At 46.2% G+C, this 15,959-nt stretch overlaps 1 protein-coding gene across 1 annotated transcript in view; it reads left to right on the forward strand.

The window, feature by feature from the left end:
- Positions 1-937: 937 nt before the first annotated feature.
- Positions 938-15,959, forward strand: part of APBB1 (amyloid beta precursor protein binding family B member 1) — a gene marked incomplete in the record, with an annotated part of 88,675 nt that continues 73,653 nt past the window's right edge. Inside the window, 1 exon segment of the mRNA XM_073612709.1 lies at positions 938-1,050.

The raw sequence follows: 15,959 nt of genomic DNA on the forward strand, positions 1-15,959 counted from the left end.
GATGTGTGAGGAGAGAGCAGGGATCAGATAGTAACTGCTGCTGTGTTTACATTTGTGACCGGCTGTGATTGGACACAGCCGGTCACGTGGTAAACAGGCCAATCTCATTGGCTGTTTACCCTGATCGGGGAAGCGCTGTGTCCAAGGGACACACGCCGTCCCCCGGGCGAACACCGGCATGTTATCCTGCTGGACGTCATATAACGCCCAATCAGGATAACGCAACCACTTCCTGGACGTCAATATGCTATTGACCGGGCGGGAAGTGGTTAAAGGAGAATTAACAAAAAAAAGTTAATGAAATCCACAAGTGTTTTTTTTTTCTACCACTACTATTCCTTTATATTGGCTTTTAAAACTTACAAATGCAGCAATTTAGAAATTGGATGAAAGGTTTAGCACTGGGAAACACTTTTTGAAAGATAAAGAGTGCATTTTATATACTATACGGATCAGACCAAAATGAGGGACAAATGAGGAGGAAAGAGGGACAGAGGGACATGGCTCCAAATCAGGGACAGTTGGGAGCTATGCCTATCAGTGCCACCTCATTATTTTGTGACAGAAACTATGAAAAACTTTTTTTTTTTTTAATTATGTTGTCTTTTTTTATTTTTTTTAGCAAGGTTGAAGCAAGTGTAAATGAGCCCTCATTGTGTTTTTGCAGCTAGCTCCTCCCCATTCCAATTTCCACTCCCAAGGTATTTGCAAGCTGGCTCCGCCCCCTACAACTCCTGAGGACTCACCCACACCTAGAGCCACTTCAACTAGCTCCGCCCCCATTCTACACCTGAGCGCTGTGCTTCTTCCCCCCCCATCGATAGAACCATCACAGCCACATCCGCCCCTAAAGTACCGCGAGTTCTGCCCCTCCCAAAAGACGTTCATCAGATAGCTCCGCCCCCAAAACCATCCCCTCTCTGCCCTTTACAAACATGTCAGCAGGGGAGGGCGGAGCCGCGGGCCGGAAACGAATCACGCAGGCCGGAAGTGCGGCAGTATAGGGCGGGGTCGGCAGATAACGGGACCGGAGGAGGGCGGAAGTACGAGGTGAGGGGGAGCGGAGATGTCTGTAGATGTCGGGAATACCGGAGAGGGGAGAGAGACGTCTCTGTGGCGGGGGAGGGGTGTTATTGTATAAACACACACCGAGTACTGAGCGGGCCACATAGACGGAACTCGTCTTCACAGATCACCATGACAACCGACCGATAACCATCCCTCGTCCGGGGCCTACACCGACCCACCCACCCAACCTACCTACCTGTATACATAATGAGGATTGTACAATGTACTCTGATTATACAATTCTACTGAACCGCTCATCACTTCACATAGAGATGTAGAACAACTGTATAATCCGATCATATGACCGATCTTCTCTGTGTTCTAGGGAACCTCTGCATGGAGAATGAGCGTCGTCTTCTGTAATCTCCGGGTGAGTGTCACCTCGTCATCCCATCATCATCATCATTATCCCATCATCATCATTATCCCAACACCCCCATCATCATCATTATCCCAACACCCCCATCATCATCATTATCCCATCATCATCATTATCCCAACACCCCCATCATCATCATTATCCCAACACCCCCATCATCATCATTATCCCAACACCTCCATCATCATCATTATCCCAACACCCCCATCATCATCATTATCCCATCATCATCATCATTATCCCAACACCCCCATCATCATCATTATCCCAACACCCCCATCATCATCATCATTATCCCAACACCTCCATCATCATCATTATCCCAACACCCCCATCATCATCATTATCCCATCATCATCATCATTATCCCAACACCCCCATCATCATCATTATCCCAACACCCCCATCATCATCATCATTATCCCAACACCTCCATCATCATCATTATCCCAACACCCCCATCATCATCATTATCCCATCATCATCATCATTATCCCAACACCCCCATCATCATCATTATCCCAACACCTCCATCATCATCATTATCCCAACACCTCCATCATCATCATTATCCCAACACCCCCATCATCATCATTATCCCAACACCTCGATCATCATCATTATCCCAACACCCCCATCATCATTATCCCATCATCATCATCATTATCCCATCATCGTTATCCCAACACCCCCATCATCATCATTATCCCAACACCCCCATCATCATCATTATCCCAACACCTCCATCATCATCATTATCCCAACACCCCCATCATCATCATTATCCCAACACCTCGATCATCATCATTATCCCAACACCCCCATCATCATTATCCCAACACCCCCATCATCATTATCCCATCATCATTATCCCATCATCATCATCATTATCCCATCATCGTTATCCCAACACCCCCATCATCATCATTATCCCAACACCCCCATCATCATCATTATCCCAACACCCCCATCATCATCATTATCCCAACACCCCCATCATCATCATTATCCCAACACCCCCATCATCATCATTATCCCAACACCCCCATCATCATCATTATCCCAACACCTCGATCATCATCATTATCCCAACACCCCCATCATCATCATTATCCCAACACCTCGATCATCATCATTATCCCAACACCCCCATCATCATTATCCCAACACCCCCATCATCATTATCCCATCATCATTATCCCATCATCATCATCATTATCCCATCATCGTTATCCCAACACCCCCATCATCATCATTATCCCAACACCCCCATCATCATCATTATCCCAACACCCCCATCATCATCATTATCCCAACACCCCCATCATCATCATTATCCCAACGCCCCCATCATCATCATTATCCCAACGCCCCCATCATCATCATCATTATCCCAACGCCCCCATCATCATCATCATTATCCCAACGCCCCCATCATCATCATCATTATCCCAACACCCCCATCATCATCATTATCCCAGCACCCCAATCATCATCATTATCCCAACGCCTCCATCATCATCATTATCCCAACGCCTCCATCATCATCATTATCCCAACGCCTCCATCATCATCATTATCCCAACGCCTCCATCATCATCATTATCCCAACGCCTCCATCATCATCATTATCCCAACGCCTCCATCATCATCATTATCCCAACGCCTCCATCATCATCATTATCCCAACGCCTCCATCATCATCATTATCCCAACGCCTCCATCATCATCATTATCCCAACGCCTCCATCATCATCATTATCCCAACGCCTCCATCATCATCATTATCCCAACGCCTCCATCATCATCATTATCCCAACGCCTCCATCATCATCATTATCCCAACACCTCGATCATCATCATTATCCCAACACCCCCATCATCATTATCCCATCATCATTATCCCATCATCATTATCCCATCATCATTATCCCATCATCATTATCCCATCATCATCATCATTATCCCATCATCGTTATCCCAACACCCCCATCATCATCATTATCCCAACACCCCCATCATCATCATCATTATCCCAACGCCCCCATCATCATCATTATCCCAGCACCCCCATCATCATCATTATCCCAACGCCCCCATCATCATCATTATCTCAACGCCTCCATCATCATCATTATCCCAACGCCTCCATCATCATCATTATCCCAACGCCTCCATCATCATCATTATCCCAACACCTCCATCATCATCATTATCCCAACGCCTCCATCATCATCATTATCCCAACGCCTCCATCATCATCATTATCTCAACGCCTCCATCATCATCATTATCCCAACGCCTCCATCATCATCATTATCCCAACGCCTCCATCATCATCATTATCCCAACACCTCCATCATCATCATTATCCCAACACCCCCATCATCATCATTATCCCAACACCCCCATCATCATCATTATCCCAACACCTCGATCATCATCATTATCCCAACACCTCGATCATCATCATTATCCCAACACCCCCATCATCATTATCCCATCATCATTATCCCATCATCATCATCATTATCCCATCATCGTTATCCCAACACCCCCATCATCATCATTATCCCATCATCATTATCCCAACACCCCCATCATCATCATTATCCCATCATCATTATCCCAACACCCCCATCATCATCATTATCCCAACACCCCCATCATCATCATCATTATCCCAACGCCCCCATCATCATCATTATCCCAGCACCCCCATCATCATCATTATCCCAACGCCCCCATCATCATCATTATCCCAACGCCCCCATCATCATCATTATCCCAACGCCCCCATCATCATCATCATTATCCCAACGCCCCCATCATCATCATCATTATCCCAACGCCCCCATCATCATCATCATTATCCCAGCACCCCAATCATCATCATTATCCCAACGCCTCCATCATCATCATTATCCCAACGCCTCCATCATCATCATTATCCCAACGCCTCCATCATCATCATTATCCCAACGCCTCCATCATCATCATTATCTCAACGCCTCCATCATCATCATTATCCCAACGCCTCCATCATCATCATTATCCCAACGCCTCCATCATCATCATTATCCCAACGCCTCCATCATCATCATTATCCCAACGCCTCCATCATCATCATTATCCCAACGCCTCCATCATCATCATTATCCCAACGCCTCCATCATCATCATTATCCCAACGCCTCCATCATCATCATTATCCCAACGCCTCCATCATCATCATTATCCCAACGCCTCCATCATCATCATTATCCCAACACCTCGATCATCATCATTATCCCAACACCCCCATCATCATCATTATCCCAACACCTCGATCATCATCATTATCCCAACACCTCGATCATCATCATTATCCCAACACCCCCATCATCATTATCCCATCATCATTATCCCATCATCATCATCATTATCCCATCATCGTTATCCCAACACCCCCATCATCATCATTATCCCATCATCATTATCCCAACACCCCCATCATCATCATTATCCCAACACCCCCATCATCATCATCATTATCCCAACGCCCCCATCATCATCATTATCCCAGCACCCCCATCATCATCATTATCCCAACGCCCCCATCATCATCATTATCCCAACGCCCCCATCATCATCATTATCCCAACGCCCCCATCATCATCATCATTATCCCAACGCCCCCATCATCATCATCATTATCCCAACGCCCCCATCATCATCATCATTATCCCAGCACCCCAATCATCATCATTATCCCAACGCCTCCATCATCATCATTATCCCAACGCCTCCATCATCATCATTATCCCAACGCCTCCATCATCATCATTATCCCAACGCCTCCATCATCATCATTATCTCAACGCCTCCATCATCATCATTATCCCAACGCCTCCATCATCATCATTATCCCAACGCCTCCATCATCATCATTATCCCAACGCCTCCATCATCATCATTATCCCAACGCCTCCATCATCATCATTATCCCAACGCCTCCATCATCATCATTATCCCAACGCCTCCATCATCATCATTATCCCAACGCCTCCATCATCATCATTATCCCAACGCCTCCATCATCATCATTATCCCAACGCCTCCATCATCATCATTATCCCAACGCCTCCATCCCATCATCATCATTATCCCAACGCCTCCATCCCATCATCATCATTATCCCAACGCCTCCATCCCATCATCATCATTATCCCAACGCCTCCATCCCATCATCATCATTATCCCAACGCCTCCATCCCATCATCATCATTATCCCAACGCCTCCATCCCATCATCATCATTATCCCAACGCCTCCATCCCATCATCATCATTATCCCAACGCCTCCATCCCATCATCATCATTATCCCAACGCCTCCATCCCATCATCATCATTATCCCAACGCCTCCATCCCATCATCATCATTATCCCAACGCCTCCATCCCATCATCATCATTATCCCAACGCCTCCATCCCATCATCATCATTATCCCAACGCCTCCATCCCATCATCATCATTATCCCAACGCCTCCATCCCATCATCATCATTATCCCAACGCCTCCATCCCATCATCATCATTATCCCAACGCCTCCATCCCATCATCATCATTATCCCAACGCCTCCATCCCATCATCATCATTATCCCAACGCCTCCATCCCATCATCATCATTATCCCAACGCCTCCATCCCATCATCATCATTATCCCAACGCCTCCATCCCATCATCATCATTATCCCAACGCCTCCATCCCATCATCATCATTATCCCAACGCCTCCATCCCATCATCATCATTATCCCAACGCCTCCATCCCATCATCATCATTATCCCAACGCCTCCATCCCATCATCATCATTATCCCAACGCCTCCATCCCATCATCATCATTATCCCAACGCCTCCATCCCATCATCATCATTATCCCAACGCCTCCATCCCATCATCATCATTATCCCAACGCCTCCATCCCATCATCATCATTATCCCAACGCCTCCATCCCATCATCATCATTATCCCAACACCCCCACCATCATTTATTATCCCATCACTTCCATTATCATCATCCCAACACCCCCATCATCATCACCCCATCATCATCATTATTATCCCATCACCCCCATCATCATCACCCCATCATCATCATTATTATCCCATCACCCACATCATCATCATGCCAACACCCCCATCATCATCATCATGCCAAGTTTGCCAACACCCCCATCATCATCATCATCATGCCAAGTTTGCCAACACCCCCATCATGATCATCATCATCGCATCCCATCATCGCATCACATCCCATCATCGCATCCCATTCATCCAATCCCAACATTGCATCCAATCCCATCCGAACATTACATTGCATGCCAACATCGCATCTCTTCATCACATCCCCGCATCCCAACATCATCCCATCCTAACACTGCACTGTTTAATATACCCCATACTAGTTATTGTATACAGATCCTGTATTCCTGTATGTTCTCCTTGGAGATCAGGGTCCCATATTCCCGTACATCCTCCATGGAGATCGGTGTGCTGTATTTCTGTACACCCCCATCACATCATCATCCCATCACCGCACCGCATCCCAATATTGCATCCTAACATCGCAACACCACATCCCAATAGCCCATCCCATCATCGCATCATCACATTCCAGCAACTCATCGCATTCCATCACCACATCCCATCATTGCATCCCATCATCTCGACATTGCTTCCCATCCCATAACCGCATCCCATCATTGCGTCCCAACATTGCATTCCATCATCCCATCCCAACATTGCATCCAATCCCATCCCATCATTGCACCCAATCCCATCCCAACATCACATTGCATGCCAACATTGCATCCCTTCATCACATCCCCGCATCATCCCATCCCAACACTGCACTGTTTAATATATCCCATACTGGTTATTGTATACAGATCCTGTATTCCTGTATGTTCTCCATGGAGATCAGGGTCCCATATTCCCGTATGTCATCCATGGAGATCAGTGTCCCTTATTCCCGTACATCCTCCATGGAGATCGGGGTCCCATATTCCTGTACGTCATCCATGGAGATCAGGGTCCCATATTCCTGTACATCCTCCATGGAGAGCGGGGTCCCATATTCCTGTACATCCTCCATGGAGATTGAGGTCCCATATTCCTGTACATCCTCAATGGAGATCGGGGTCTTGTATTTCTGTACATCCTCCATGGAAATCGGGGTCTTGTATTTCTGTACATCCTCCATGGAAATCGGGGTCTTGTATTTCTGTACATCCTCCATGGAGAGCAGGGTCTTGTATTTCTGTACATCCTCCATGGAGATCGGGGTCTTGTATTTCTGTACATCCTCCATGGAGATTGGGGTCCCATATTCCTGTACATCCTCAATGGAGATCGGGGTCTTGTATTCCTGTACATCCTCCATGGAGAGCGGGGGTCTTGTATTTCTGTACATTCTCCATGGAGAGCGGGGTCATGTATTTACATCCTCCATGGAGAGCGGGGTCATGTATTTACATCCTCCATGGAGAGCGGGGTCATGTATTTACATCCTCCATGGAGAGCGGGGTCTTGTATTTACATCCTCCATGGAGAGCGGGGTCTTGTATTTACATCCTCCATGGAGAGCGGGGTCTTGTATTTACATCCTCCATGGAGAGCGGGGTCTTGTATTTACATCCTCCATGGAGAGCGGGGTCTTGTATTCACATCCTCCATGGAGAGCGGGGTCTTGTATTCACATCCTCCATGGAGAGCGGGGTCTTGTATTCACATCCTCCATGGAGATCGGGGTCTAGTATTTACATCCTCCATGGAGAGCGGGGTCTTGTATTTCTGTACATCCTCCATGGAGAGCGGGGTCTTGTATTTACATCCTCCATGGAGAGCGGGGTCTTGTATTCACATCCTCCATGGAGAGCGGGGTCTTGTATTCACATCCTCCATGGAGAGCGGGGTCTTGTATTCACATCCTCCATGGAGAGCGGGGTCTTGTATTCACATCCTCCATGGAGAGCGGGGTCTTGTATTCACATCCTCCATGGAGAGCGGGGTCTTGTATTTACATCCTCCATGGAGAGCGGGGTCTTGTATTTACATCCTCCATGGAGAGCGGGGTCTTGTATTTACATCCTCCATGGAGAGCGGGGTCTTGTATTTACATCCTCCATGGAGAGCGGGGTCTTGTATTTACATCCTCCATGGAGAGCGGGGTCTTGTATTCACATCCTCCATGGAGAGCGGGGTCTTGTATTCACATCCTCCATGGAGAGCGGGGTCTTGTATTCACATCCTCCATGGAGAGCGGGGTCTTGTATTCACATCCTCCATGGAGAGCGGGGTCTTGTATTTACATCCTCCATGGAGAGCGGGGTCTAGTATTTACATCCTCCATGGAAATTGGGGTCTTGTATTTCTGTACATCCTCCATGGAGATTGGGGTCCCATATTCCTGTACATCCTCAATGGAGATCGGGGTCTTGTATTCCTGTACATCCTCCATGGAGAGCGGGGGTCTTGTATTTCTGTACATCCTCCATGGAGAGTGGGGGTCTTGTATTTCTGTACATCCTCCATGGAGAGCGGGGTCATGTATTTACATCCTCCATGGAGAGCGGGGTCATGTATTTACATCCTCCATGGAGAGCGGGGTCATGTATTTACATCCTCCATGGAGAGCGGGGTCTTGTATTTACATCCTCCATGGAGAGCGGGGACTTGTATTTACATCCTCCATGGAGAGCGGGGTCATGTATTTACATCCTCCATGGAGAGCGGGGTCTTGTATTTACATCCTCCATGGAGAGCGGGGACTTGTATTTACATCCTCCATGGAGAGCGGGGTCATGTATTTACATCCTCCATGGAGAGCGGGGTCTTGTATTTACATCCTCCATGGAGAGCGGGGACTTGTATTTACATCCTCCATGGAGAGCGGGGACTTGTATTTACATCCTCCATGGAGAGCGGGGTCATGTATTTACATCCTCCATGGAGAGCGGGGTCTTGTATTTACATCCTCCATGGAGAGCGGGGACTTGTATTTACATCCTCCATGGAGAGCGGGGACTTGTATTTACATCCTCCATGGAGAGCGGGGTCTTGTATTTACATCCTCCATGGAGAGCGGGGACTTGTATTTACATCCTCCATGGAGAGCGGGGTCTTGTATTTCTGTACATCCTCCATGGAGAGCGGGGTCTTGTATTTCTGTACATCCTCCATGGAGAGAGGGGTCTTGTATTTCTGTACATCCTCCATGGAGAGCGGGGGTCTTGTATTTCTGTACTGGCGGTCCCCTAGTTACAAACAACTCCTACTTACAAACAGAGGGAGACAACAAGAAGTGAGAGGAAATCTACCTCTAGGAAGGAAAGTTCATTCCTTTAAGAGCTATTATGGGAAAAAGGTGTCTCCACTGATGCTTTATCACTAATCCTTGTTTCCACAACAACCCAAAATTTCTAAATCCAATTGTCATTGGGACAGAAAGTGAGGTGAAATCTTCTGAACAGGTGCACAGACAGCAAAGCAAATGTTACAGGGGTGATACCCCTTCCCTATGTTATCCAAAAAGCTTAAAAATTGTTTTTTTGGCTGGAGCTACACTTAAAAAAATGTATCTGTTCCGACTTTCATACAGATTCAACTTAAGAACAAACCTACAGACCCCATCTTGTTTGTAACCCTCCATGAAGATCGGGGTCTTGTATTTCTGTACATCCTCCATGGAGATCGGGGTCTTGTATTTCTGTACATCCTCCATGGAGATCGGGGTCTTGTATTTCTGTACATCCTCCATGGAGATCGGGGTCTTGTATTTCTGTACATCCTCCATGGAGATCGGGGTCTTGTATTTCTGTACATCCTCCATGGAGATCGGGGTCTTGTATTTCTGTACATCCTCCATGGAGATCGGGGTCTTGTATTTCTGTACATCCTCCATGGAGATCGGGGTCTTGTATTTCTGTACATCCTCCATGGAGATCGGGGTCTTGTATTTCTGTACATCCTCCATGGAGAGCGGGGGTCTTGTATTTCTGTACATCCTCCATGGAGAGCGGGGGTCTTGTATTTCTGTACCTCCTCCATGGAGAGCGGGGGTCTTGTATTTCTGTACCTCCTCCATGGAGAGCGGGGGTCTTGTATTTCTGTACCTCCTCCATGGAGAGCGGGGGTCTTGTATTTCTGTACCTCCTCCATGGAGAGCGGGGGTCTTGTATTTCTGTACCTCCTCCATGGAGAGCGGGGGTCTTGTAATTTCTGTACATCCTCCATGGAGAGCGGGGGTCTTGTAATTTCTGTACATCCTCCATGGAATTCGAGTTCTTGTATTCCTGTACAATCTCGCACACAGGTGCAGTCAGCATATGTTCATGGTGATTGCACCACACGTGAGGTATCGCCGCAAAAGCAATAATTCTAGCACCAGACCTCCTCCTGCGTGACTCTAAATTGTAAAGGCATTTAAAGTGTCGCTTATGGAGAGTTTTAGGTGCCTTAGTTTGGTGCCGTTCCACAGGCGTACGCACTTTTAAAGCGTGACATGTTTGGTATCTATTTTTTTTTTTTAGTACATCATCTCTTAACAAACAAATTGGCTGTTATATTTGTGTTTGTGTGCAATAAAAGTGTATTTTCTTCCAATATATATATATATATATATATATATATATATATATATATATATATATATATATATATATATATATATATATTTAGTATTGAACCTGTCACCATTTTTCTAGGTGAATATATTTCTAAAGGTGCTATTGACGTGAAATTTTCACTTCATATCGGCAACAACCCATGCAATCCATACATACAAGGACACCAAAACAAATGCACTCAGAAATTAAGTTGTGTTATAAAATGGAATGACACAGGGGAAAAAGTTTTGAACACATGAAGAAAGGGAGGAAAAAAAAGGCAAAAAGGCATAGATTTCAGCTGGTGTCTTGGCTTTCTATCAATTAGAAAGCAATCCCGCCCCTTGTCAGTGCAAATTAATATCCACTGGTTCAGTCTCAACTGCTGGCCTATAAAAAGGTGTTTCATTACCAAGGTGTCACACAAGTGTAGCGCCCACCTACTTAGGTGTGTGCTAGAATAGGCAGTTAGGATTAATGCTAGGTAAAATTACCAGTGTTTTACCCTGTTGGTGTAAGCTGGCTGGTTAATGTGGTTGGGAGGTTTGTTAGAGTAGAGGAAGGTGTGGCCACCTACACTCTGCCCTGTAAGATTTCCATCACTTTCCATGACATGTTCTGGAAAGTGGGTGGACTGAAGGAGAAGAGAGGCAGGTCGTTTTGGAGACCCGTCTGAACCAATCATTGTTTTTGCTTGGGCAGAGGCGGGACTACTATAAAAGTGAAGGTCACATACTTCGAAGGGGTTCTGTTCTAGATTTGGAGAAGAAGAAGACAGCATGTAGGGGCTGGTGCAGCTCAGACACTCTCCCCTCTGTGGAGGGGAACGTGCCATGCGGAGAGGAGAGATGGAGGAGACATCAGGAGGAAGTGGCTATTACTAACAGGAGGAAGTTGCTATTACTGACAGGAGGAAGATTGGGTGATCGACCCTCTATGGCAAGCATGGGGGATTGATCAGGAGTACAAGTGAGTGGAAACCCAGGGAAACAGTGCTTTCAAGAGACTTAAAGGGTGTTAAAGTGCGGGTCATGGAGGAAGAGGTGCAGATCTTCGGCCTTAGAGAACCAATACCTCGCAAAGAGCATTGGAGTGCGGGTCAATAAATAAGTCTGTGCAAGGAGTTGGGCCTTAGAGAATGAACACCCTGGAGAAATCCAACCAGTCAGCCCAAAGGACTTTATTCAGAGTATCGTTCTTTGGGTATACTTGGAAGTGCTGTACAGTTGGGAAGTAGCAACAAACAGGAGGAAGGAAAGCTGCAAAGTGTAACTGGAAGCAAGTGCAGGTTAAGAGTTGTTCAGAGTGGCTCTATATGATCTGGACTATGTATTCTCAGGACTCACTTCACTTAATGTTGAATCTGTAAGACTTATTCAGAGTGACCCTGTATCACAGTACTGCAAGAAGTGCCAGAGAAGAATAAAGTTCAATGTTTAATCATTCTGGACTGTCTGTTGTGTCAATCTGTGGAGGGAAGGGGGTAACGGAACCACACTAGCGAAAAGGAATGAACTACCCAGTAGCTCCTATGGGGGTAGTGTGCTACACAAGAAACATCTCATGATGGGTAAAAGGAAATAGCTCTCTCAAGACCTTTGCAACCTTACTGTTGCAAAACGTACTGATGGCATTGGTTACAAAAGGATTTCTAAACTTCTGAATGTTCCAGTGAGCACTGTCGGGGCCATAATCTGGAAGTGGAAAGAACACAATTTCACCAAAACCGTCCAGGACCAGGTGCTCCTCGCAAAATTTCTGACAGAGGAGTGAAAAGATTTATCAGAAGAGTTGTTCAAGAGCCAAGGATCACTTGTGGAGAGCTTCAGAAAGACCTGGAATTAGCAGCTACAATTGTTTCAAAGAAAACAAGTAATGTACTCACCCGCTATCGCCTGTATGCTTTCTCACCAAGCAAGAAGACTCCATTGCTGAAGAAAAAGCATGTTGAAGCTCGTTTAAAGCTTGATGCACAACATTTACACAAGCTTGTGAAATACTGGGAGAAGATTTGAAGACTGTGTGGAAGAATGGGCCAAAATCAGACCTGAGCAATGTATGCGGCTAGTTTCTCCATACAGGAGCCTGCGTCTTGAAGTTGTCATTACCAACAAAGTATTTTGTACCAAGTATTAAATACTTTTTAGATAGTGTGTTCTATACTTTTTCCCTGTGTCATTCATGGGCATGGGTTGTTACCGACGTGAAAATTTCATGTCAATAGCACCTCTAGAAATCAATTTACCTAGAAAAATGGTGACGTGTTCATTTCTTATACTATGTATATACAGTATCTCACAAAAGTGAGTACACCCCTCACATTTTTGTAAATATTTTATTCTATCTTTTCATGTGACAACACTGAAGAAATGACACTTTGCTACAATGTAAAGTAGTGTGTGTACAGCTTGTATAACAGTGTGAATTTGCTGTCCCCTCAAAATAACTCAACACACAACCATTAATGTCTAAACTACTGGCAACAAAAGTGAGTACACCCCTAAGTGAAAATGTCCAAATTGGGACCAAAGTGTCAATATTTTGTGTGGCCACCATTATTTTACTGTACTGCCTTAACCCTCTTGGGCATGGAGTTGACCAGAGCTTCACAGGTTGACACGGGTTGTCCTCTTCCACCAGCTTCATGACGTCGTCATGGAGGAGTGGATGTTAGAGATCTTGCGCTCTTCCACCTTCCGTTTTGAGTAAGGATGAGCTCCGGCGTGTTCGCACAGCCTACGTGCAGAGCCCGCCAGGAGGTTGGCGCTGCGTTAATCGCAGGCAGTGAGACATTTCCCAATCTCTGCAGCCGCGCATCGGGACAATGTCTCACTGCTTGTGATTAGCGCAGCGCAGTGCCGACTTCCTGGCAGGCTTTGCACGTGGGCTGTGCGAACACGCCGGAGCTCATCCTTAGTTTTAAGGATGTTCAATAGGGTCTAGGTCTGGAGACATGCTTGGCCAGTCCATCACCTTTACCCTCAGCTTCTTTAGCAAGGCAGTGGTCGTCTTGGACGTGTTTGAGGTCGTTGTCATGTTTGAATATGTACTCCTCCCCTGGTTGCCACCACACACGCTTGACACCATCTGAACCAAATAAGTTTATCTTGGTCTCATCAGACCACGGGACATGGTTCCTGTAATCCATGTCCTTGGTCTGCTTGAAACAAGAAAAGCCGCTCCGGGTGAGTGAGTCTCTGGTTAATCCCCACACACACTAGTCGGGTGCTAGCCCAGCTCGCATGCTTTGTAACATGAAGAAATAATTCCTGGTGGCTGCACTTCCAAAAATCCTTTTATTGAAGATTTATATGACAAGTGGTTGACAGATGGAGCAGGGGACAAAGAGGTAGACGTGTTTCACGCAAATTAGTAAGGGTAATGACTAAGCGCTAACATTTCCACGAAACACGTCTACCTCTTTGTCCCCTGCTCCATCTGTCAACCACTTGTTATATGAAGCTTCAATAAAAGGATTTTTGGAAGTGCAGCCATCCGGAATAATTTCTTCATCCTTAGTCTGCTTATCTTCGGCAAACTGTTTACGTGCTTTCTTGTGCATCATCTTTAGAAGAGGCTTCCTTCTAGGATGACGGCCATGCAGACCAATTTTATGCAGTGTGTGGCATATGGTCTGAGCACTGACAGGCTGACCCCTCACCCCTTCAACGTCTGCAGCAATGCTGGCAGCACTCATGTCTATTTCCCAAAGACAACCTCTGGATATGACGCTGAGCACGTGCACTCAACTTCTTTTTGTCGACCATGGTGATGCCTGTTCTGAGTGGAACCTGTCCTGTTATGCTGTATGGTCTTGGCCACCATGCTGCAGCTCAGTTTCAGGGTCTTGGCAATCTTTTTATAGCCTAGGCCATCTTTATGTAGAGCAACAATTCTTTTTTTTCAGATCCTTGGAGTTCTTTGCTATGAGGTGCCATGTTGAACTTCCAGTGACCAGTATGAGAGAGTGAGAGCGGTAACACCAAATTTAACACACCTGCTCCCCTCCCCGTTCACACCTGAGAGCTTATAACACTAACGAGTCATATGACATCGGAGAGGGAAAATGGCTAACTGGGCCCAATTTGGACATTTTCACTCACTTTTGTTGCCAGCGGTTTGGACATTAATGGCTGTGTGTTGAGTTATTTTGAGGGGACAGTAAATTTACACTGTTATACAAGCTGTACACTCACTACTTTACATTGTACCAAAAGTGTAATTTCTTCAGTGTTGTCACATGAAAAGGTATAATAAAATATTTACAAAAATGTGAGGGGTGTACTCACTTTTGTAAGATACTGTATGTTTGGGGGGATTCTAAGTTTTCTAGCAAAAAAAATGTAGATTTTTACATGTAGGAGAGAAATGTCAGGTAGGGAAGTGGTTAAAGCGGAGTTCCACCTTCTTCTTTTTTTTACTGCAGCTGCTGACTTTTAAAATAAGGACACTTGCCTGTCCAGGGTGCCCCCGATGTCGGCACCCGAAGCCGACCCATCTCTCGGCTCACGGGTGGAGGCGCCACCATCTTTGGTAAGGGAATCAGGAAGTGAAGCCTTGCGGCTTCACTTCCTGGTTCCCTACTGCGCATTCGCAATCCCACTGGTCCCTGCTGTCTTCTGGGACCTGTGTGTCTCCCAGAAGGTAGCGGGGGGGGGGGGGGGGGACACGCAGAAGGCGCCGGAAGTGGCGTAGATACCCACGGGTGGCTTGGCTATCTATGCCCGGAAGTGAGAGAAAAATACCTGTATTAGACAGGTATCTGCTCCCCCCTCTCCCCCAAGAGGTGCCAAATGTGACACCAGGGGGGGGGGGGGGATTCCAAAAAGTGGAAGTTCGATTTTTGGGTGGAACTCCGCTTT

The sequence above is a fragment of the Aquarana catesbeiana genome, linkage group LG02 (genome assembly GCF_042186555.1).
Source record: "Aquarana catesbeiana isolate 2022-GZ linkage group LG02, ASM4218655v1, whole genome shotgun sequence".
Lineage (NCBI taxonomy): Eukaryota > Metazoa > Chordata > Amphibia > Anura > Ranidae > Aquarana > Aquarana catesbeiana.